Below are 27,288 nucleotides of genomic sequence, written 5' to 3' on the forward strand. Positions count from 1 at the left end.
AAACTTATTTAAGGGAGGGTTCATGTAATTCCTGCAAACAGTAAGTAGACATACTGTAGACACATCTTAGGTGCAACAATGTACAGTTACCATACAGGTATTTATTATATTATACTGGGTCGTATTTCTTAGCTAACATTTACATTTAGACTACTGCTAAATGACAGATAAGAAAGTTTTAGTATTAAGATATGTATACTGTATCTTAAATTCCTATCAATTAAACATATACTGCAGCAGTAAGTGAGTGTGTACAAGAGTGAGTGTGTAAAAAATGATGATGTGCATCATCATACTGTTGACATGCCAATATCATCATCTTGACAATAAAGACTAGTTTTAAATGTGCTTTTCTAATATAAGATATTAAGACATATAGAGGCAGATGTACAGTATAAAGCTTTAACAAAAGATAAATCCAAGGGTGATAAGGAGAGATGTTACAGCCTGTGTTTGAAAAAAGTCAGTAAGGAGCTGATTGGCTGGACATTTATCTCTCCTTATCACCCTTGCATTTATCTCTTGTTAAGGCTTAATACTTCTGCCCCATAGATATTTGAGTGTTGACTTTTTCACTACTTTACAATTTTCCCAAAGAATCAAAGTTGCATAAATGTCTCTTTACAATCTCTTTCAATATTTTATTTTGTCCAATATTTTATTTTGTCCAAGGAACCAGATCACGTTGCAAAGTTTCAACAATTTCTTGTTAATACTTTTGTATTTTCATCTTGTTGTTTTTTCAAGAATGTGTTGATAATCTATGAAGTATAATTTGGTGGTTACCTGCACTATGAGTTGGAAGTTTAAAGGTGCCCATACACTGCCTGCGACGTCTCACAGCAGTGTACGGACACCCGATGGACTGCAAGCCGCCGGGACCTTCCAGCGGCAGGGACACATGCGATCCCTTGTGATGGATCGCATGCGTCCCTGCTTAGCGCCCGTCCCAGAACGGGTGGTCGGATGGCCAGCCGGTCCGACCACCTAGTCGGGTCCGATGCTCATGGGACGGAGCATCGGACCCCACTACATGTCAGGGAGAGGCGATTTGGTCCGATTTAACGGGCCGATTGGTCGCAATCGGCCAAAATCGGACCAAATCGCCTTGATGTATGCCCAGCTTAACTCTGTATAAGGGCAGTGCTGCTGAGCTGCAGGGCTGTTCACCCTGTAGTACTATATTTTAGAATTTGGGGGGTAATTGTAAGCACTTGATGCCCCTGTGTTGGGTGGGTAAGTGTGATAGTATTATTTCTTGTGTTTGTAGCTACTTAATCCGTATATAATTTAACACGTGACCAGTGTGTTGTTTTAATTATCAAATACTTTATATTGATATGGAACACACAGTAAATAATATGCAACATAAGGGGTGGAATGTAATAAGATGAGAGATTCAGAAAGTCAGAGATTTGGTCAGAAATCTCCAGTTTTTTAAAGCGGCAATCATTTACACTGCATAATCAAACTGGTATTGCAGTGTAAATGATTGCCTTTTAAAAAACCTGGAGATTTCTTACCAAATCTCACAATTATTACACATATTATATTTCACCCATGATGTGGTTTGTATGAACAAAAAACAATACAAAATGATGCACTGCTGGGCAGCATATAACAATGTTGTAATGTATATCCGATGCTTGCGATATTGAGCAGTGTTACCATAATCACCTAGTCCACTCAAGGCACACTGAGCACCACACTTCTATGCTGACTACAAATATTTTTAGTTTATCATTTTATGCTATGTTTTTTTTCATTGAATGTTAACTTGATATCTCAGTATATTGTAAATGTTCATAATCTACAAAAGAACAGAGGTAATCCATAAATTAAATATCTTCTCTTTGCTCCACATCTACCACACTTTTGAGATATTTACCAGCAAATCTTTTTAAAACATGAATTTGTAATGCCCATATTTTAACTTGTCTGAACACTATGCACAGCTAAACCATTTCCTTGGTTTATTTTATCTAAAAAAAGATAGAGTACAGTGTATCCTGGAAATGATTTCCAGGATACATTTTTTTCCTTCTTTTGCATTTTATTATACTCTATAGTCTCAATTTGTCAAATACATGTTGAATATATAATATTTTTTTTTTCATAAACTAAACTTTTTATTATTTGTTATATACATGTTATTTTTTTATATTTTATCTAATTTTGTTTTAATATGAGCTACCAAAAATAGTATATTTACATTTTTAACTTTGAGTAATATCCCAAATAGGAAATTAGTATACTTGCTTCAAATTTAAGAACCATATTTAGCATTATCTGGGGTAAATACAGCATATTTTATTATAGAAATATACTTTCTTAACAAAAAAACATTGCAGATGAGTGGTTCAGGTAAATTCTAACAGATATTTCATTATCATGAGTGGGTTTAAAATGAGTATCCAAATATTATTGATTCTTGAAAAGTGTAATTGTAATATCTACTCTTTCTGAACCAATTTGGAACTAAAATATGAATTACAATATTTACAACATGTTTTTGTATTCTTGAATTAAGGAGAAATACAACAATGCATTTCCATAAACAGCAAAGAAAAACTGACTAGAATGACCAATACATACTTACTAGTTGAGTCTATTTCTGGACTACTACACACCATTACTGTGGTGGAGGCTCAATAAACCCTTTTACATAAGACAACACACTGCACAGACAGCCTTGGTAATATATTTGTTCCATGTAAGATTTAATTAAAAACAGTAACCAAGGTTGAAATAAAAATGGAAATGAACATCTCTTCATTACAAACATTTGTTGTCTTTGTTTTCAAAAGTCAAATGGGAACATTTTTAACTACACATTTAATAAAACTAATATGAATAGATTGTTATGAATTCATAGCAGCCGCAATAATGGTTTATAAACAGTGGGAGAAGTTTAGATACAGAGTAAAATGAAGTAACCTGCAAGTTGTAGAAAGTCAAGAGATTTAGTCAATTTAAAGCAATATTTTTTTTCTACTAAACCAGTTTAGTCTTACCTTTAATTAAATTGCTGCTGTACATCTTGCATATATATTGCCAAAATTGCAGCACTTGTTCCAACACGCAAGCTACTGTACTACATTTTGAAGTGGCTACAAAATATCATCATTATCAGTACATCTTTTGAACAAGGGGTCTGAAATAGATACTTAACAATTTTAATAAATAATAAACTAAATAATTTGCTGCTATTGGCTACAGCTTCATACTTTATGTAAACACACATTTTACTTGGTCTGCACTTTACGTAATCTGAGACTTTGTGCCAAGTGTTTTGTGACACAAATGCAAAAAATGACTTTGCAGTCACAATGATAATTTTATTTAAAAAAAAGGTCTGAAAGTATGGGCAGCACTACACATATCGGAGAGTCTTAAGTTGTGTCATACATCTAGCCCCATATGGCACAGAGATTATAAGTGTAGGATGACAAATCTGTATGGTTACATGACCCCCTTCACTTTGAGGTCTGCCTTTAAGTTAAAATACTGTAGCTGAAAGCATAAGATGACATTGAGTCTGCAGATTTACCTAAGTGAGCATTTTCTTTGGCTGCACAGAGTACAGAAGTGTGTATTTTGATGAAAAAAATAAATGATGAGTACTGTACATCTTAAGCCTAAACTTATTGAAATTTGTAGAACTTTAAGATATTTTCCTAAAAATATGTACAAAAATTCACTAACTATCCAAATTATTCTTGGGAATCTGGACCATATTTACACAAATTGAATAATATATTAGTGTCAAACAATGTTTTTGCTTTTAAAATATATCATATGCCTTATGGTTAAAGAGTATTATGACAGTTTGGTTTGACATATTTTCAGTGATGACTCAGAAGTCAAAGAAGAAACTATTCCTATTAAGCTGTGAGATGGAAGCTGTAGACATGCGGCAACTTGTACTGTCAGAAAACAGTTCTCAAGGTTTTTAGACATAGGCCAATATAAAATATAGTCTATTTTTACTACGCAATGCAATTTTTAAAATTATTATTATTTTTGGAAAAGTCTATACTAAGAATTCTGTAAAAGAATACATCGCACAACGAAGAAATAGTTGCAAAACTAATAGTATTGTATTTAAAAAAAAAAATCATTGTTGTTTTGAAAATGACCAAGAAAATTACTACTGAGCGTCACCCTTTGAGTGCCAAGGGAATTTGTCAACATAGATGTGAAAATTGCAAACCTTTTAATCAAGCCATTTGAGTTCCAACGTTGCTGTGAGGGATCCTCAAAATATCCATTAAAAATGCCAGTGCCGCTCACAGCGACTGTTCTTTTTTTGGGTGCAATATTTAAATAAACTTCAATTACTTGACTTGTCTGTATTTGTATCTATTGATACTAAAAGAAGAGTCGCTGTATTTAGCAGATATTTGGAGGATCTCTCACAGCAACGTTGGCACTGAAAGGGTTTAGGCTCATTGTCAGTGACATGCAGTAGCAATGCCACAGCAGTACAAGCGGTGGCTTGAGGAAGTCGGAGTGCATGGCCTTTGTAGATTCCATCTGGGTAATCACATGGTAGCTGCTAGTTTCAACATGGCTACCTTTTAATATATATGTATTCCATTTTAGATGGAATTTTAGTTCTTTGTTATTCTGTTATACATTGTAGTCCAAAAGCCATGGAGAGGACTATGGAGAATAACAGTTCAGTATGTGTAGTTCAGCATGTTTCTTTCCTATTATGTTACTACGAGGATCAGAATTCAAGTCAGGCCAACTTTGACTAGCTGTGTTGACCGGAGTGTTAGTGAAGTTAGACAAAAAAAATCTATATGCTGACTAGAGTCAAGGTTAACATGTAATAGGATGCGATTTTCCGACTTTTGAGACTTTTATTAAAAAAATGTCTGAATTTGCCTATTTTGTGTAGTTCACATATGTAATAGGATGTGAATTGTGGTATAATTCACACATTTTGCTGGTGATTTGACATTTTGGTCGGTTGGAAAATGTGCGCACTAATCGCATCAAATCGCATCCAGATGTTCAACAGATTATAAAGTATACAATTTGCAAATATAATAGAGTGCAATTTTTGTTAACCATTACCAAAATTCACAAACACAATAGACAGGGCTATTTTTGTGCAGGCTCTAGCAGGAACTGTGGCCCTTATTCTAGTTCACTCTTTCTGACAAAATATTTCTTAGATGGACAAAACCATGTGCACTGCAGGTGAGGCAGGTGTAAAACCCCACCCAAATCTAATTATCTCTGCACAAATAACACCTGCCTCACCTGCAGTGCACATGGTTTTGTCCATCTAAGAAATATTTTGTCAGAAAGAGTGAACTAGAATAAGGGCCACAGTTCCTGCTGGAGCCTGCACAAAAATAGCCCTGACAATAGACCAGTATGAGTCTGGAAATTTTTACAGAACCATGCACAGATCAGTGAGAACTGTGCATGGTTCTGTGCAAAAAAAAATGTAAGTGAACAGTGGCAGAGATGACAACTCTGGACCAGGTGAGTATGAGTGATTGCATTTTAAGCGTAAAAGGTCTACATTTCTGGGTGTGTGTGTCATTATTTGCACATTCTTTTTACAGGTGAACTACGAGACCCAGTGGGCATATTAATGCCGCGCATACTGGGTCTTGTAGTTCTCTGTAAAATGTATTTTTTTCCATTTTTTACAGACATCAGCCTGGCATCTCTTGCCCTGGGACACCAACGACAGTTATCATGGTGCGATGCGATCCGAGGGCAGTACAAAAAGTATGTGCAGCACTTACTTTTTGTACTGCCCCCGGATCGCATCGCATTGCAAATAAATTGCATGCAAAACGCATGCGCTGCGATGCGATCCAGCCCATAAAGGGTGCGATCATCGCACCATGTATGGGCACCTGTAAGCTAAATTTGCTGGGTAAAAAGGCTGAATATGATTAGGTGTACCCTGAATTCTTTCACGCATACCTGCACCTTATGTGCAGCACTTACTTTTTGTACTGTGCAATGAGATGCCCTTGGGAGCACGCATCGCATTGCACGGTGCTATCGCACCTTGTATGGGCACCTTTACACTAAGCAGGCATAACTGGATGGCAAAGTATGATATCAGGATTACACATTACAGGATAGTAGGATTACACCTCATGATATCAGAATTGTCCTGTACAGGTTGGATTGAACATAATCTCAGTATTGCACAATGCAGGATAGTATGACTGCTCAGCAGGTTATCAGGATTGCACAGTGCAGTTTAACAAGATTGCTACACAGGATTTCATATGTACACAAGGCAGATAAAGAAGAATAACCTATCATAACAAGTTGATCGCACAATGAAAATTAGTAGGAGTATACCACAGGATGTCAAGATTGCGTTTACAGCAGAATAACCCAAAAGGATAACAGGATAGCACAACAGGACAACATGATTCATAAGTAAGAACACAGGAACCCAGTGCCAATGTACTAAGGCCTCTCAGAGAAAAGTTGCACTAGCAACTAGAGATGTGCGAGCTCGGATTTCCCAGATCCTAGCCCGCACAAATCGAATGAATCCGAGTCCGGATCCGAGAGGCGCTCAGAGATTCCCCCTGGCTCGGATCTGTGCGCGTGGGCAAAACGTCATTGCCGGTGCCGTATTCTTGCGAGATCCGGAATCTACAAATTGCACCTCCAATGCTGCCATCTTCACTCCAGTCTCGGAGCAGGGTAGGAGAGGGTGTGCTGCTGCTGTGTACTGTCTCTGCTGGGGCCTGAAATATAATCAGGAGACCAGACGTGTTTGATGATGTGTACTGTCTCTGCTCAGTGGGATCATCCATCACCATAGCAAGGAGTCAGGATGACTGTGTCCTTCTGCTGTGTACTGTCTCTCCTTCTCTCTACTGGGGCCTCTGCTGTATAGTCCACTGGTGCTGCCTAGTGGCTGCTAGTATCTACCTACCTACTGTGTATTATTCCAGTCTGCTGGTGCCACTGCCATTGCCTACCTATTACCTACTGCTGTAATAAATTCCAGTCAGCTGGTGCCCTGCCAGTGCCTACCAGTAGCACTACTACCTACCTATATATTTAATTCTAGTCTGCTGGGGTCCTGCCTACCAGTACCTACCTACTGCAGTATATAATTTCAGTCTGCTGGTGCCCTGCCAACCAGTACCTATCGCAGTATATAATTCCAGTCTGCTTTTGACACTGGCTACCAGTACCTATCGGAGTATATAAAGATGGAGTTGGCCTCTTCCATGCAGGGGCAGGCGATTCTATTGCCAGCCCCCGCCAGTGGCCTGCTCTCGCCAGGGATGCGCGCGCACGAGACTCTTCAGTGTGCCCCGTGGCTACGGAGCTTTCTATGTATCCAAAGCCAGACAACAAATGTATTGCCATATGTAGCTTATGTAAAGCTCCAATAAGCAGGTGTAAGGATCTTGCCCACCAAGGGACATCCTCCCTTATATGTCACCTGAAGACCCTTCATAAATCAGTGTTTAGTTCAGGAACTGTGGTTAGGGCCGTCAGCAGTCCAGGGACACCTAAATCCCTTGGTCCTCCTGTTGTATCCAAGTACCTGAAAAGCACACCAGCAACTCCCTAGTCAATTTTCTCCTCGATCAGGATCGGTGGGAGTCCTGCAGACCATGTCACCATCATGACTGACTCCTCTTCTATCTGGGATTCCTCCAGAGGATCCTGCAGCGCTGCCCCTACTACTGCTGCTGCTGCTGTTGCTGCTGGGTGTCTGTCATCATCCCAGAAAGGAAGTCGTGAGACCGCTACATCTTTCACTAAGCAATTGACCATCCAACAGTCGTTTGCCTTGAGGACGAAGTATGACAGCAGTCATCCTATGGCAAAGCAGATAACTGTGGCCTTGACAGCTATGTTGGTGTTAGATGTGCATCCAGTGTCCGCCATCAATGGAGTGGGATTTAGATGGTTGATGGAGGTATTGTGTCCCCAGTACCAAATCCAGATTCCACTTCACTAGGCAGGCGATACCCGGGATGTACAGAGATGTCCAGAAAGTGTCCTCAGTGCCCTGAAAAATGCGGCTGTATCCACTGTCAACTTAACCAAGGACGTGTGGACAAGTGGATCAGGGCAAACTAAGGACTACAGTATATGAATTTTAACAGCCCACTGGGTAGATGAATCGCCTTCCGCAGCAAAAGCAGCAGCAGCATCTCCTGCACACCAGTCCCCTTCAAGGCAGGCTACGCCGTGTATCACTGGTTTCAGTAAGAGGCACATCGACAACCTCTTAGAGAAACAGAGGGAAATCATCTCCCAGTGGCTTACCCCACTTAGATTCTCCTGCGGATTTGTGGTGTCTGACAACGCCAGTAACATTGTGCAGGCATTACATATGGGCAATTGCCAGCATGTGCCATGGTTTGCCCACACAATAAATTTGGTGGTGCAGCATTTCATAAGAAGTGACAGGAGTGTGTTTGCATTGGCCCGCAAAATTTGCGGAAACTTTTGGCATTCTGCCACTGCCTGCCAAAGGCTGGAGCGGCAGCAAAAACTCCTCAACCTGCCCTTGCTATCAGATCAGCTTAAACAAGTGGTGGTGACATGCTGGAACTCCACCCTCTATATGCTGCAGAGGATGGAGGAGCAGCAAAAGGCCATTCAAGGCTACACGGCCACCTACGACATAGGCAGAGGAGCGGGGATGCACCTGACAAGCGCAGTGGAGGCTAATTTCTGTGTTGTGCAAGGTTCTCCAGTCATTTGAACTTGCCACTTGTGAAGTCAATTCAGTCACTTCCAGCTTGAATCAGGTGATTCCCCTGATCAGGCTGTTGAAGAAGCAGCTGGAGAAGCTGAAGGAGGAGCTAAAGCGTTGCAATTCCACAAAGCATGTAGCACTTGTGGATAAAGCCCTCCATATGCTTTGCCAGGATATGAGGGTGGTCAATCTGTTAAAGTCAGAGGAATACATTCTGGCCACCGTGCTCAATCCTCGGTTTAAAGTGTATGTTGTGTCTATGTTTTTTCCGGCAGACACAAGTCTACAAATGTGCAAAGACCTGCTGGTCAGGAGATTGTTATCTGAAGGGGACCATGACATGACCACAGCTCCTCCTTCATTTTCTCCCACACCTGTGGCTGCGAGGAAACAGCTGCAATTTCCCACACAACCCGCTGGCAGGATGCAGGGCAGGCAGGAGGGAGTTTGGACATCTGGTCCGGACTAAAGGACCTGCCAATGATTGCTAACATGTCTACTGTTGCTGCATTGGATGCTGTCACCATTGTAAAAATGGTGGAGGATTACTTTGGTGATAGCATCCAAGTAGACATGTTAGACAGTCCATACCTGTACTAGCAGGGAAAAAAGGCAGTTTGGAGGCCCCTGTACAAACTGGCTCTATTTTACCTGAGTTGTCCCCCCTCCAGTGTGTACTCCGAAAGAGTTTTTAGTACAGCGGGGAACCTGGTCAGTGAGCGGCGTAGGAGGTTCCGCAAAATGTGGAGAAGATGATCTTTATCAAAATGAATTATCAATTCTTGAATGAAAACCAGCAATTGCCTCCAGAGACCACAGAGGGACCTGTGATTGTGGAGTCCAGCACGGATGAATTGAAAATCTGTGAGGATGAGGAAGTACGCACTGAAGAATGTGAGGAATCAGAGGAGGATGAGGACGACATCTTGGCTCTATAGAGCCAGTTTGTGCAGGGAGAGGTGACTTGCTTCTTTTTTGGGTCACCTCCACCTGTGCTCCACCAGTCCCGTGCATCTGTGCTCCACCAGTCGCCTGCACCTGTGCTCCACCAGTCGCCTGCACATGTGCTCCACCAGTTGCCTGCACTAGTGCTCCACCAGTCGCCTGCCCCTGTGCTCTACCTGTTACCAGCACCTGAGCACCGCCAGTTACCTGCATCAGTGCATCCCGTGCTTCCGGCACCTGAGCTTTGCCCACACCTGCTCCTGAGTACCTCTTTTTACCTGCACCAGTGCATCTTGTGCTTCCGGCACCTGTGCTCTACCTGTACCCAGGCACCGCGTGCTTCCATCCTCTGTGTTCCTGCAGCCACACTCCGGTCATGACTACCAGCTACAGTGTTCTTGGGACAGTCAACACTATTACGTGTGGTGCTGATTCCACCAGCCCTTCTGGCCTCTTGTGCTTCCGCACCTGTGCTCTACCTGTACCCAGGCACCGCGTGCTTCCATCCTCTGTGTTCCTGCAGCCACACTCCGGTCATGACTACCAGCTACAGTGTTCTTGGGACAGTCAACACTATTACGTGTGGTGCTGATTCCACCAGCCCTTCTGGCCTTCGCTCATTCTTGTCATCTCCTGGTCCAAACTCTCAGTGGACCAATCCACTCTCCTTGTTTTCATCTTCTTCAAGTGTGACTGCCTCAGCACTTCTTGTCTTCTTCGATAGCCCTCGGCCTCGCCTCGTTACCCAGGGTTCCCAGCCTGAGCCCTTCCTATGCAAAAGACTTATATTTGTCCAGCCTATTTCATACCACCTACTGACAGAAGCCCGCTAACTCCAGGCCTGCAGATGGACCCACAAAATACTCAAACCCTGACACACTCTGTTGGAAGCTCATAGCAGATCTCAGTGCTGCACGTATCACCCACTGCTCCTTGGCTACACATATTATGATCAAGCCAGATAGGGGGCTTATAATGTATTAAACTTTGCTTGTAAGTCAGGTTGTAAGTCTCGCCTAACTTGCTGTAAAACAGAAAGTTGATGCAATTTTGTTGGAACCTTGTAGCACAACTCAGAGCTGCACGAACCGCCCACTGCTCCTCGGCTGGTCATAAACATGATCAAGCCAGATAGGGGTCTTATTGGGAATTAAACTGACAAAAACAGATACACACTCGCAGAACAACTCAGTGCTGCACAAATCACCCACTGCTCCTTGGCTGCACATCGTAAATATGATCAAGCCAGATAGGGGTTTTATTGGGTATTAAACTGACAAAAACAGATGCACACTCGCAGAACAACTTAGTGCTGCACGAATCGCCCACTGCTCCTCGGCTGCACATCATAAACACGATCAAGCCAGATAGGTGTCTTATTGGGTGTTAAACTGATGCTTTTTGTTGCCTAGTTTTTAAAACTGACATCCTGTCTGCCACTGCAGTGCCACTCCTAGATGAGCCAAATTTTTGTGTCGCACACTTGTGTGGCAAGCATAGTTATCCAGCTAACTCAGTGCAACCTTTTAGCCTAAAAACAATATTGTGAGGTGTGAAGTGTTCAGACTGGAACTGAAAAAAAAAAACTAAATTCTGTGATTTTAGCAGTTTTTATGTTTTTTTTTTTTTTTTAAATCAGAACCCAAAACCTTGAGGAGTGTTTTGGCAAAACCCAGTAGAACCCAAAACCTGAAGGTAATCAGAAACCAAAAGCCAAAATGCGAAAAGTGGTCAGTGCGCACCCCTACTAACAACCATTTGCCAGCACTTGAGGAATTAAATAGGGCACTTGTGCTGCTGATTGGTCTGCCCAGTAATATGATCCTGACCTGCTTTCTCAAGATTGGACAGATACAAGAGTAACATCAGTCCAAAATGGTTGTGCACATGGACAAAGTCAAGGATATTGCTAATGTGCAGTTACTGATTGGTCAGCATAAAATAAATAAATAACAATAAGAAGAAAACTGATATCCATATTTAAGAACAAAATCAGAAAACAAAGCAAAGAAGCAAAATAGAAGAATGACAAGAGAGAGAGGACCTAAACCAGGGATGGGGAACCTTCGGCCCTCCAGCTGTTGTTGAACTACACATCCCAGAATGCTTTGCTACAGTTTTAGCATGGCCAAATAGCAAAACTGTAGCATGCATGCCAAATGTTCCCCTTCCCTGACCTAAACTAACATGTAACTAGATGTGGCTGTGATTATGCTAATGCTGCTAAATAAGCTTGGTCTGATGATATGATTAACTTCATTCTATGATAACAGTAAGAATGTCTATTAAAAAAAAAACTTGACATTTTTAAAAATGTTCCCAATATACAGTAGGATATATTACACATATTTGGCTGCCCAATAAAAATAAAATTATCTATATATAAATGCCATCAGTAAAACCACTAATTGATGGAGAGTGGTCAGTGGTGTGGTTATTCAGTGGTCTGGGCAGGGGCGAATTTAGGGGTCAGGCCACCCCTAGGCACAACATTTCTGCCAACCCCCCCCCCCCCCCCGTGTAGTTTTATGCAAAATATATTGATCTTTTTTTTAACAGAGAATGAGAGAGCCCTATGTAACTTGCTAGGTAAATGTAGTAGTATCCCTGGAATGCTCTTTCAGTATTACTAGTAATATTTTTACATGTGCATACTGAACTTTTTTGTAAGGAGATTGTTAAGAAGTCTAGAAAGTTCTTTGTTAAATCAGAAATTTTTGTTTAGAGCCTTGGCTCAGAGGTGTACACTATGCCAAAATTTAGCAATTAAATAATTATAGGCACACTGCATATGCGTCACTGGTGAAATGCACAGGAACCAATTTTGGGTTTTGCTCGTAGTGAGGATTCATTAGCATGTGATTCACAGGATGCGGACGTTTTGGGAAAGGTAAAGGAGTGCCTACAGATGATGAGTTAGGACCATTTTTAAGGTGTAAAGCTGCCAACGTAGATCCTGTATGCAGGAAACACATATCTGTCCTCTCAGTTCGTGTCTATTCTGAGTGACCATAATCTGACGTTTTGTTTTTTCTATATCTGCGCCAATGCAGCGAATGTGGATGCAGTTGCGTTCATCTGTGAAGTCTTAGGTGGGCATCTTGATATAAATATTATTGGTCAATCAATCAGTAGGTGAGACATTTATTTATGATTTGTGTTAGTACAGTAGTCAGGAGCATGAGGTTCCTGGCTGCAGTGCTGTGGTGTAACCCCCCCCCCCCTTTGGATATGTATATATATATATATATATATATATATATATATATATGCCATAATAAAAAAAACACCAGTACACTGGTGTTGGAAACACACAACAATTAGCTCTGGTAAACAGAGGCACACACTTTTAACCAGAAAATTCAGTGGCACTTACTGTTCATAGAAATTATGCAAACAGTTAAAGTGTCTGCTCCAGACACATTCCTCTCCGTGCAGCAGCAATATGAGGGGAGGGCTCGGTATTCTGCACGGAGAATAGTTCCTTGCCTCTTGCAAGGAACGAAAGTAAAACACTAGTAGATAAGTTTTTCACAGCCTGTATGGGCACTGGGCAGACTCCTCCGGAGTCTCAGGCTGTCAGTGTGTGGAGCAGGCGCACACTGTCTGCATGAACTGCTCTGAAGGAGGGAGGGACTCAGGGACACAGAACTATAGCTTCAGGCTGCCGGTGCTGTTGCCCAGAGTAGGATAGGTACAGCGGCAGCCAACAGCAGCAGCAGAGCTGAGCACACACACAGGCAGTAGGGATGCAGAGAGCTCCTTCCTGCACTGAGGAGCCGCGGCAAGCGGGCGCTCTGTAAAAGTGTCAGACTGACATACTGGCATAGGCGAATCTAGAATTATGGTAATGGGTGGTCCCAGATCTAGACATAATAGTAGGGGGACCTTTGCGCGGCGCAGCCGCGAGTCAAAAAGGGGGCGTGTCCTCATGGGAAGGAGGCGTGGTATCACAAAAAGGGGTGTGGTATTACACTTTACACCATACACAGTAATGCCCATTACACATTTTAGCAAACTCCGTAATACCCATTACATATAAAGCCACACGCCGTAATGCCAATTACACATAAGGCCACACATAATGCCCATTACACATTGTGCCACACATCATGATGCCCATTACATACTATATAACAAACCGTAATGCCCAGTACATATTTGCCACATAAATGCTGCTTACCTTCGTGCTCATTGCTAGGGGGTTCTTGCTTGATGGCACCATAGTACCGATTACACATGATGCCGCACACCATAGTACCCATTACACATGATGCCGCACACCATAGTACTCATTACACATGATGCCGCACACCATAGTACCCATTACACAGGATGCCGCGCACCATAGTACCCATTACACATGATGCTGCACACATAATGTCCCTTACACATGATGCTGCACACATAATGCCCCTTACACATGATGCTGCACACATAATGCCCCTTACACATGATGCTGCACACCGTAATGCCCCTTACACATTAAGCCACATGTGTAATGCCCCCACATACTGCCACTTGTAGCGTCCCTTAAGCAATGCCCCCAAAAGTGCCACTTACTGTAAATTTTTATATGAGCCTTCGCTGCTGCTGCAGGGAGAGATGGAGAGCGGTGCAGCTGCTTCTATGGGGAGAGGAGCAGAGCGCAGCGCAGAGCATGCTCCCACTCCCCTCCTGGTGTCCCCCTAGCCGAGTGGACATTTGAAATATTGTGCACACTGTTGTGCATGACGTCGGGGGGAGCACGCCGGGCGGCGGCACCACATGATTAAAGGGGGGGGGGGGGGGCGGGCTGAGGTGAAAGCGGAGAGAAGAATTGGAGCGGAAGCTGCAGGGGTGACAGTCATTGACAGCTGGGCAGAAAGCAGGGGGCTGCCCGGCTGTATTCAGAGCACTGCAGGTTACGGCTGTTTGAAATAATACCCCTTTCACAACAGAAAATGCAGAGATTTACCGGGGAATATGGTCCCAGGATCATGCAGGGACATTCCCAGACTGACCCCTTATACACCAGCCTAGTCCCTGCATTTTCTGGTGTGAGGGGGAGAGACAACCAATCCCCTCTCCCTACCCCCCTTTAACCAACCAGCTATATCTTCGGAACCAACTGACCCATTTACATGAGACCAGTATCATATTGAAGAACTTTTGAGTTGGCTTCTAAACATGTTATGAAATTACATTTAAGAAATGAAAAAAAAAAAACGGTTTAACCTCAATATCCCTGGAACTAATTAACCCATATGGATCCAGCCTGGTATCAGATTGAAGGCCCTGCGATTTGGGTTCGACTGAGATCAACCTCGAGCTTCAGTGATGCCGAAGGGGGAACTAGCAGTCGTTAAACTGGGTGGGGGTCGGAATTAGCGGGTCCCATGTTATCCTAGAGGGAAAACGTTCCAGCTTTGCCTGGCAGTATCTCCGGTTCCCAGGGGGCTAGAGACACAGGGCTGGGCTCGTTGGAAAGCCCCATTCCTCAGCTAATGGGTGGTCCTGTGCACCCCCGGACCACCCCCTAAATTCGCCTATGCATACTGGGTGACAGCAGGAGGTGCCTGCCTGGCGGCTGCCACCCGTGATAGGTGCCGCCCCTAGGCCCGTGCCTCACGGGCCTAGTGACAAATCCGGCCCTGGGTCTGGGATAACTATTTTAGTGATGCTATTAAGTTCTTTAAGCAGAAGCTGTGCTGCCAATTATCAAATTCAGGGTGTGTGGATCAGTTGGTCACCAGCAAGTTGTTAGACAGTCTTTAGGTCGACACCATTAGGTCGACATGCGTTTAGGTTGACATGTGTCTAAGTCGACATGCAGGAAGGTCGACAAGAGTTAGGTCGACAGGGTCATTAGATCGACATGGGTAAGGTCGACAGTCAAAAGGTCGACATGGGGTTGTTCAGTTTTTTTACCCAAATGTCGACACAGTCAACATGGACACTGGTTAATTTATTCTCCCACCACCCCCTAGTGGATGGTAGGGCATGAAATACCGCCTGTCGGCACATGTCGTATAAAAAAACTGTGAAAAACCCCATGTCGACCTTTTGACTGTCACACTAACCCATGTCCACCTAATGGCCGTGTCAACCTAACCCATGCCGACGTATACTCATGTCAACCTTCTTGCATGTTGAGCTAGACACATGTTGGCCTAAATGCATGTCGACCAAATGGTGTCGACCTAATGACTGTCTAACAACTTGCTGGTGATCCAATGACCGTATCCCAAATCAGGAGCCAACAATAACTTTTCATATGTGTTCCTTATCCCATTTACTCTCTGTACAAAATGTACTGTAAATGATCCCCCAAAAAGAACAAACAACAAAATAAGAAGATGAGTGAGTCTAGAGCTCTATTATACTCTAGTATGATATAAACAGATTATTTTTAGATTTTGCATTATTCTACTTTTAGAAACATAGAAACATAGAATTTGACGGCAGATAAGAACCACTTGGCCCATCTAGTCTGCCCCTTTTTTAAACATGTTACCTCAAACCATATTTGATCTTTATTTTTTGTAAGGATATCAATATGCCTATCCCAAGCATGTTTAAATTGTACTACTGTATTTGCGTCTACCACCTCTGATGGTAGGTTATTCCACTTATATACTACTCTTTCTGTGAAGTAATTCTTCCTCACATTTCCCCTGAATCTTCCTCCCTCTAGTTTCATGTCCTCGTGTTCTGTTGCTCCTCTTCCTGTGAAGAATGTCTCCCACCTGTACCTTGTTAAAGCCCTTGATATATTTGAAAGTTTCTATCATGTCCCCCCTTTCCCTTCTCTGCTCTAAAGTATACATATTAAGATCTTTTAGTCTTTCCTGGTACGTTTTGTGATGTAGGCCAGGAACCATTTTAGTTGCCCTTCTTTGTACAGTCTCTAATGTATTTATATCCTTCTGGAGATATGGCCTCCAGAACTGAACACAATACTCTAGGTGAGGTCGTACCAATGACCTATACAGTGGCATTATTACTTCTTTCTTTCTACTGCTGATACCTCTCCCTATGCAACCAACCATCTGACTTGCCTTCTTCATTGCTTTGTTACATTGCCTACCTGCTTTTAAGTCCCCTGAAATAGTGACACCTAGATCCCTCTCTTCCTCAGTAGTTTCCATTATAGTGCCATTTATACTATATTGAGTCTTTGGATTTCTGAGACCCAAGTGCATGATTTTGCATACTTTTGTTAAAAATGAATTAATATTTTCAATTATTTTATTCTTTTCTACTTGTGCTGAAAACATAATTTAAATGAAAGTTTTATTATTTCACTTGTTGGTTCTATTCTTCATTAATAATACTGAATCAGTTGATTTTTTTTTTTTTAATTTCTAAGAATTAGAAGAGTACAATATACAGTATACAGTACCACCTAGAATAAGCACTCTAATATTCTTCTGAGGAAATGTAAACTACAACAACAAAATCTGATCAATTTAAATGTACTGTATAAATTGTACTACATACTGTATCTACTTTATACTGAGCTGTCCTCCCTCATCCCTGCCCCAGTCATGTTAAAACCCTGGGGGGCGGGTGCTGACATCATGTGACATCAGCCGTCCGCCCCAAGTAGGCAGGTACTTGTGCAGATGACAAGCCGGCACAGAAACAGCAGGATGGCTCCACATCAACACATCAACACATTGCGCGGCCCATGGAACCTGCTTCTTTCATCCTTGCACAGCCTACAGCTCCTGCCTAATACACAGCGAAGCCGTCATTTGGCTGCCCTGCTGAGTCAGGGCAGCGGGGAGCCGTAAGCACAGTGCCACAGATTGGATCCATAACAGTGATCCGATCTTTGGCGCCCCCCTTAATCAAGGTCTCTGGCTGCTTTATATTCACATCGCAATTTAGGTTTCAGTTTAAACACACACCACCCAAATCTAAATCCCTCTGCACAGGTTACATCAACATCACCTGCAGTGCAACATGGTTTTGCCCAGTTTTTTTTTTTTGCTTTGCTAACAAAGCTGTTACGATGATACTGCAAAAATTTATAACCTATATTCATGATTTGAAAATGTACATTTTTACTGTTTTGTGTTATATTATTTATCTATTTATATTCTTTACAAATGTATAATTTTTTAAGGTGTTGCAGACACTTGTGAGGGCCATATGTGTGGGCCATATAAATAAAGGATAATAAAAATAATAATACATTTCTTATGAAACAAACGCACCATTAAAAATTATATTTCAACTTTATTTAAACCTGATACAATAACTTGTTTTTAAAAAGTGAAAGGGATTGCACCACCTAAAGATAATTATATACATTAAATATGAATATAATGTTAAATAAGATAGAATACTGTGTTAAGAAATTCCATTTACATATCAATGTGTAATTGGATACATAATTCATATGATCTATTGTTCAAGGCCTATTGTAGCCTATAATCAATTTCTAAAAAATGATTGAATTCATTCAATACCCATGAAAACATTGTATCCAATGTATATATATCCAACATGCCTCTTTCTTTAAAAGCATGGTGTTTCTGACACCATCACGCCTGGGGGGTGGTACCCAATCTACAAGGGTTTTTAGGTAAGTGTGCTAAATTTCTATGAGATAAGGACACCATCCCTTTGGTGACACAATGCTTGTAAAGATCTCCTCTTCTACACTCCTTCCAGGCTAAACTGCAGCCAAAATGGAAGTGTCATTCACTTGTAGTAGTTGCTTGAAGCGAGCAGTTTAGCAGTTGCAGCAAAGATGAGCAAAAATTAATTCTGTGCAGAATTACACAAACTGGGCTTTAAATTTATTCCCTACAGTATCCCTCCAATTCTCTTCTTGTATGATCCCACACCATAGTCTAGACCAGACATTAAAAACCTAGAATTTGATGGCAGAATAGAACCATTCGGCCCATATAGACTGCTTCTATTTTAACCATAGTGTTGACCTTAAACCCTATTTGATCCTTCCTTTAATTTGAAGAACGTTACCCTCCTGGACCTTGTGGAAACCCTTGATATACTTGAAAGTTTGCCCCCCCCCCCTCCATTTCTCTTTTATGCTCCAAACTATACGTATTGAGAAGTTTTAGTCTTTCTGGGTAAGTTTTGTGGTGTAGGCCATGTACCATTGTAGTTGCCTTCTATTGTACTGTCTCTAGAGTTTTTATATCGTTTTGGATATGTGGCCTCCAGAACTGGACACAGTATTCTAAATTAAGTCATACCAATGATCTGTACAGTGGCATTATTACTTTTTTCTGCTGCTAATTTCTCTCCCTAAGCAATCAATCATCTGACTTCTTCATTGCTCTTTTGCCTTGCTTACGTGGCTAGATCCCTTCCCTCCACAGTAGTTTCCAATTAATACTAAAATTAAGCTTTGGATTTTTTATACCCAAGTGCATGATTTTACATTTTTTTTTGCATTAAACTGTAATTGCTATAAAAAAAGAAAATACACATATGACAAGCAGCGTTGTCGTATGTCAAGAATAATATCACAGTTGTACATCAGGATATCAGGGATACATAACATAAGCATGTAGATGACAGCATTCCTAAAATATAGGTATACAGTAGCATCCCAAGTACCCATAGGCCCCATATGAGTAAAGCGAGACTTACAGGTCAAAATGAATAAGGAGATCAGATAGAAAAGTTCCCATCATAGCCAACTAATGTTTTATTAATTGAAAAAGTAATCATAATACGATTAATTATTCCAAAGACTCAAAACAAAAGAAAGAAAAGAGATAAAAAACAAAAAACAAACCTCTGAAGAACCCCCCACCCTGCATAACTCATCCCCAACTCAGGCATACTTGGATCCCTCAACCTTACTCCCCCTATTCCCCTTCCCCCACTTTCTATATTATCTAACTAAACAAACCCCTTCCCTTCCCACTCTCATGTAGGCCAAAAAACTAATGACCTTGAACTAGGATAGGCCTAGCTCTCCCACTGAATAGAAGTAAAGCAGTAATGCTATATATAGTGTTCTAAGTTACATTATATAAAAGAAAAAAAAAACAAGATACACAAATATATCATCAAACAGGTCATAAAGGATAACAAAAGCAGTGGGAAAAGGCTTCATCCTGAATAGAGAGTTTAAGGTGTTAGTCTGGTCAGCTCTCAACATCTTGACTTGACACAGGTATTGGATCAAGTTTATTCCAGAGTCCTCCAAAATAAAAGGCAGAGCAAGCAGTATAATTAACTACCAAGTCTTGAAATTGTAGGTTATCCAGCAGAAATACATAAGGAGTCAAAAGTTGGACCGCGGCCTATGCATAGTATCTAGGCACATAGCAGTTATAAACTTTGCTAGGCAGATCCAGTACAGGAGGAATCAGCGGGTATATCTTCATAGTATTCAAGCACATAGTGGCTATTAAGTTCTTTTCTAGGCAGAACCACTGACATGTGTATTCAGCATATAATCAACTTTAGGCATCACAGGGATGATAGGGTCACAACACATAGGTATAACTATTGTAACCTTCGTCTCAGGGGTGGGAGAGGAAGAAAAGGTATCCGATGCATTATCAACAAATTTGTTGAGTCTCTGTGTTGAGGCATGTATAGCCTGAAGGATATGGTGCCAGTAATGAGGCTTTATTCACATGGGTAACACACAAGTAAAGTATAGCACAATAGTAAGGTCAAACACCACTATAGGAGTGATCCAGAGCAAACTGACTGTGGTTAGCACACTGCCAAATATAATAGGGTTACAGTCAAAACTAGAGGTGCAGATCTTAAATATGTCAGAGTGTGTAGGAGAGCAAAAGGAGACAAATAGATGAATACCACACAGAGTACTTTTGTTTCTTTTGGAAGATCCTGCTTCAAAAGGATCTAAGATGGCTGCCGTCACACCCTGATCATGGAGACACAGCAGCCAGCCACCGGTGATATTGTCAGGAGATACCAGACAGGAGCATCAGCGATCCCGGCCGTGGGCCAGAAATGAGCCTCAGGCTGTCTGCAGGAGGCAGCACCCATCTAGCACAGCCGCCAATGAAGCCAGAGTGCCATGTGGGAGGACCCTGCAGTGGAGATCGCTGGACAACAGACAGGCACAGATCGGACAGAGAGTTAACAGGAGCAGCTCAGGGGGATGCGGTAGTGATGATTCACCTGGAGTTGCACTGCTTTTCAAACAGGATATTTAAGCAGGATTATGAGCGGGTGAGCAGGCAGACATGTTTTGATCCAAACTACTCCAGGCCACGCTCCCCTGTTTTACCCCTCTTGATGTGTTTACTATGTTACATAGTAGATAAGGCTGAATAAAGACTTGCGTCCATCTAGTTCAACCTAGTAAAAGACAGATTACGATTCTTTTAAGTACCCATGGATGTTTCTAACCAATAAATGTTTATCCAACCTTATTTTAAACATAATTATTGTGTCTGCCGACACCAATTCTCCAGGAAGAGAGTTCCAAAGTTTGACTGCTCTAACCGTAAAGAAATTGTGTCTTCTAAGGGAACAAAATCCTTTTTCTTCTAATCTAAACTCATGCCCTCATGTCCTAGATTCCTTTCTAGCAGTAAAAAGGGTGTTTGACAGTACCTTATATTGGCCCCTGATATATTTGTACATGTTGAGCATGTCCCCACTTAAACGTCTCTTTTCAAGTGTAAACAGTCCCAAATTGCTTAGTCTCTCCTCGTAGCTTAAATTTTCCATTCCCTTAACTAGCTTTGTTGCTCTTCTTTGGAATTTTTCTAATTCTATGATGTCCTTTTTATAGTGTGGGACCCAGATGTGTACTCCATATTCAAGCTGAGGTTTAACCAATGCTTTGTACAGTGGCATAATTACTTTTGAGTCCCTAGTTTCCATGCCCCTTTTAATACATGCTAGAATTCTGTTGGCCTTTTTAGTTGCTATGTGACATTGAGCACTACACCCCGCTTAGGTTATAACTAGCACACTGATTATGTCTCCAAAGGTGCATAACCTTGCATTTATCCACATATAACCTCATCTTCCACTTTTTTGCCCACTCATCTAGGTTGTAAGATCATTTTGAAGCGCGGCGACATCCTCTGTTGATTTAATAACTGCTTAATTTTGTGTTGTCAGCAAAGATTGATACATTGCTGAGTAACCCCATCCCAATATCATTAATAAAAATGTTAAATAAAATGGGCCCTAGTACCGAACCCTGTGGCACTCTACTTAGTACTGGTATCATATTTGATGTGGCACTGTTCACGACCACTCTTTGTTCTCTATCACACAGCCAGTTCCCTACCCATCTACAGATATTTGCCCCAAATCCCAGGTCCTCCATTTTATATATCAACCGCTTGTGAGGTACTGTATCAAAATCTAGGAAGATCACATCTACAGCATTTACATTATCAAGGTTTTTGCTAACCTCCTCATAGAAACCTAATACATTTTATTGGCATGTTGCATACCTTTGTCAACTGCAAAAATGCATACTTTCCCTTCAATACCATTTGAAATGTCAGCAAAAAAGATATTAAAAAGCACTGGTCCAAGTTCAAATTTCTTGGCGTACTCCATTAGTAATATTACCCCCTGTTAATGCACTCCATTTACGGCAACTTTCTGTTTTCTTTCCTGCAACAAATCCAAATATCCAAATAATCATCTTAGTATCAAATCTCATGCTTTGAGTTTATTTAGCAGTATGCAACGTGGGACAATGTCAAAAGTCTTGCTAAAGTATAGATAAGCTACATATCCAGCCCTACTTTATCTATTACTAGTCACCCAGTTAAAAAAAATAAAATTTGTTTTGTATGGTTTGATATCCCCCGAGTAAATCCATGCTGTCTGGGATCCTGTAAATATCTGGATGTGAGATAATGTGAAAGAAAGACATGTGGTCTTACAAGGAAGGGGCATGGCCACAGAATAGTACTCCCATTCCAAATTACACCACACAGTAGCACAATCTTATTGACCTTACACAGCACCAGTGCTGTAAGTAGCCATTTTGGTGCCCTGTGCCAGACAGGGAATTGGTGACTGCCCCACCACCACAGCCAAAACATGGAGAGTGCGCGCCGTAGGTGTGTGGCAAAAATGTCGGAGCGTTGCTTCATGGTGAAGGGACGTGGCCATATGAAAGTACCAATAACACCTTAATCCCCCTTACACAATATGCAGCACACCATATTGCCCCTTACACATTATTATTCACATCATAATGCCCCTTAAATAATATGCCACACACCATAATGCCCATATGACATTATGACACACAATATGCTACACGTAAGGCCCCAAGTACTCCTGCATATGCCCACATTAGTAGCGCTGCTTATACAGTACATAATAAACACAGTTACCAGCAGTAGTAGTGCTGCTTATACAGATGGATAAGCTATCAATGGAGCTGCTCCTGGTGATCCAATTGCCACCTCGTGCCAGCCCACGGAAGGGGGTGTGCGTGCCCTGTTTTGTCAGAGCCCACTGCCGCCGGTCCCCTGCAGCTCCCCACAGCTCCCCGCAGCCCCCACTGGCTGCCCCCACTCTCTGCCTTTCTTCCAGAAGCAGAGACAGGCAAGGAAGCTGCTTCACGCAAACCTTGTTGACAGGGACGTGTGAGCATTTGAGACTCTCACACATCCCCATCACATGTCCGCCAACCGGGCCACCTAAGAACATCTGGTGATCCTGCAGGCTGACAGTAGCAGTGCTGCTTATATGTAACTCCCACACTAGTTGCTGACATAGTAGCGCTATTTATATGTAATGCCCACATCATTTGCCTGCAGTAATAGCGACTATACATATGCTGACAGTAGTAGTGCTACCTAAATATATGCCCACACCAGTTGCGGACAGCAGTAGCACTGCTTAACTGTAAAACTCACACCAGTTGCAATAGTAGTAGCGCTGCCTATACATATGCCAACAGCAGTAGTGCTGCCTATACATATACCGACAGTAGTAGCTCTACCTAAACATATGCCCACACCAGTTGCTGACAGCAGTAGCACTGCTAAATGTAACAATCACACCATTTGCAGACAGTAGTAGCCCTGCTTATATGTAATGCCCACACCAATTGGCAACAGTAGTAGCGCTGCTTATACATAACACCCACACCAGTTGCCGACAGTAGTAGTGCTGCCTATACATATGCCAACAGTAGTAGTGCTGCCTATACATATGCCCACACCAGTTGCTGACAGTAGTAGTAGTGCTGCCTATACATATGCCCACACCAGTTGCTGACAGTAGTAGTAGTTGTGCTGCCTATAGATATGCCCCCACTAGTTACCGACAGTAGTACCACTGCCTATACCAGGCTTTCCCAACCACGGTCCTCAAGGCACACCAACAGTGCAGGTTTTAGTGATTTCCAGGCTTCAGCACAGATGGATTAATCAGAATCCCTCAGGTACTAATTAGGTCACCTGTGCTCAAGCCTGGATATCACTAAAACCTGCACTGTTGGTATGCCTTGAGGACCGTGGTTGGGAAAGCCTGGCCTATACATATGCCCACACCATTTGCCTACAGTAGTAGTGCTGATGCTTCATATACATACAGTATGCCCACACCAGCTGCCAACAGTAGTAGTGCTGTCACTGCCTATACACATGCCAACACCAGTTGCCAACAGTAGTACTCTCCCACTTTACTCACCTATTTCAGGCTGGAAGACCATCCTCTCCTGCTTCCTTTTTTTCATCAGTTTTGCAGTCCTCTGTAGGTCAGCCTCCTCTTTCCCGTGTAGCCCTACCCCCATCCATCAGCATAGCCCTGCCTCTTTTCAGTCGCTGCCACTGAACAGGTGTTTTGTAGTCAGGAGGGAGCTTTGTTCTTTGAATAGATTTTTACCCACACACATTCAATCGCACATCAAGCACATTATATCGTAAAGCGGGATTTCCCTTTAGCAAGGCAGCATCTACCTGAATGCTGGCCACTGTGAATTTGTGGCTGTTGATCAGGTTTAAATTACCCCCATGTCAGAGCATCTAAAAAGAACTTGTATTAAGCTGTGCTAAGATGTGTGATGCCAATGCTCCACTGATGATATGTACAATAGCAGTGGATGGAGATGGTACTACAGTCTGCCTGGTGACCAATGCCGTATGGCCAGTGAACAGTACTATTTATGCGCCCAAGTGCAAAATACATTTGTAAATTGAGTTGTCTGAGGCAGTCTATATTACTAAAATATTCTACTCTATGGTGTATGCTTCCTGTTACTTGTCTAATAGTTTTTTTTTTACAGGTGGATTACACGTGCCAGTACCTACATTATTATTATTATTGTTATTATTGTTATTGTTATTATCTTTTTTTTTTTATAGCAGAAGGCTGAAGTTTATGAAGGGCACATCATATACCAATTAAAGGTCTTGGTCTGTATGTTCACAGAAAACCATCCTTATAAGTGATTGCCCCTTTAAAAAACCATCGCTCACAGCCACCAACTAGGTAACATTAAGTCCAGCCCAATGTGTGACTATTCATGAGTGATGGTTGAACTACAATACTTGTGGACACTCTTATCAGAAATGAATGGAGTCATTCTAAATGTCAAGTTTTTCAACATCACCCATGCTTTGATCAATGACCATGGTGCCATTGAGAGTATCCCCAAGTGACCTCTCAGTCACATCATGTCATGTGTTTATAGCTAAGCCCTTGTGGAATATGTACATGGACTAAATAGGACCAAAAACATATAAACAAGGATTTCTGCGGATCTCTGTATGTAATTAAAATTATTTCTCTATGGTGTGGGTGTCCTGTCATTTATTTGAGTTTTTTACATAATGGACTACAGGTGCCAGCAGGTCCTTGATGCTTGAACTAGGGAAGAGCGCCAGGTCCACAGACTTGGATTCGTATTCGTTGCCGAGATTGGATTGGGATTTGGCTTTGTCAAGTGACTGTGAAAAGCTTTGTATTTGAATTTTTTTGAAAAATGGTAAAACAAAGCCCAAATAACAATAAAATTGCGTTTTTTTTGTCCCTAGAGTAATATTAACCTCAATAACATTAATTTCCAGCCCTTTCCAGACAATTTTGACCACTTTACACCTCACAAAATTGTTCTTAGGGCGAAAGTTTGCACCAAGGTAGCTGGATAACTAGGCTAAGCCACACAAGTGGCTTCTGACAGTATACTATGGGTGCTTTACACACAAAGAATGAAGAAAGACGAGAAACATTGATTAGGATGTTTTAAATTTAATTTGTTCTTAATGCACAGCTTGTATAATGCTGCTTGGATGCAGAACAATCACACACCCACCTTCTGACAGTATATACTATGGGTGCACTACACACCAAGAATGAATAATTAAAGACAAGAAAAATTTATTAGGATTTTTTACATTTAATTGATTTTTAATGCTGCTTGGACGCAGAAAAATCACACATGCAACTTGTGGTGTATACTATTGGGGTGCAATATACAGCAAAAAAATAAAGAACAGCAAAATGTATTTTTATATTGTATTTCTTTTTTATAGACGGGCCTTGGATAACACTGCGTGGACCGTGGATGCAGAACAATCACACACGCAACTTGTTCTGCTTCTGACAGTAGTATATGCCTATGGTGTATTGGATTGCAGTGTAGCACACCACAGTGACCACACACCACAATGCAAAAAAAATAAAAAATCAACAGCCTTCCTGTGTACTACTGTACTCCACTACACTGACTGACAGCCTGCCTAACACACGACCAGTACAATCAATATAATTAAGTATATATAACCCAGAATACAAACCCCCCTGCAGTCTGCACAGCAAAACCCCTCTGCACTGCACAAACCCCTCTGCTGAGTCTGCACTGACTGCACTGCCCGAAACTCCTCTGCACAGCACAAACCCCTCTGCACTGCACAAACCCCTCTTCACTGCACAAAACCCCTCTAGTCTGCACTGCACAACACCCCTGAGTCTGCAGTGCACAACACCCCTCTAAGTCTGCACTGCACAACACCCCTCTGTCTGCACTCTTTCTGCACTGCACCCCTCTGCACAACACCCCTCTGCACACTAGATTGATGTGACTGACAACAAGTGATTGATGATTCAAGTTCGCCCAGGCTCCTGCATGCAGCACAACTAGCAGAGCTGTGCGCAGCGTGAAGTGTGAGGGTGAAATGGCACGGAAATCGCGGGACACCAAGCTTTTATAGATTCTGCGTCTTGCAAGAATCAGATGACAGATTCCCATGTTCGCTCGCGCTCTGGTTTCCGAACAAAGTCGGAACCTTGCGAGCGCGGCTCGGGGGCACTCGGTCTGGCTATGTTCGAAGCGGTTCAGATTCCGTGGAATCCGAACCGCTCATCTCTAGCTTGAACATGCTGACTCGTGTGGTTCAAGAAGTGAAATCCTATCTTGGCAGTCTAAGACCAGTAGTTTAACTGTAAAACAATAGGGCAGATGTATCAAGCCTTAAAAAGATATAACATGAGGGTGATGAAAGAGAGATAAATGTCCAGCCAATCAGATCATAACTGTTATTCTTCAAACACCATCTATAACAGTTAGGAGCTCATTGGTTGGATGTTTATCAGTCTTTATCACCTCTGAATTTATCTCTCTTTACGGCTTAGTACATCTGCCCCAATATTACTATTTTAGAAGTAACATGCAG

The sequence above is a fragment of the Crinia signifera genome, chromosome 4 (assembly GCF_055691185.1).
Source record: "Crinia signifera chromosome 4, ASM5569118v1, whole genome shotgun sequence".
Classification (NCBI taxonomy): Eukaryota; Metazoa; Chordata; class Amphibia; order Anura; family Myobatrachidae; genus Crinia; species Crinia signifera.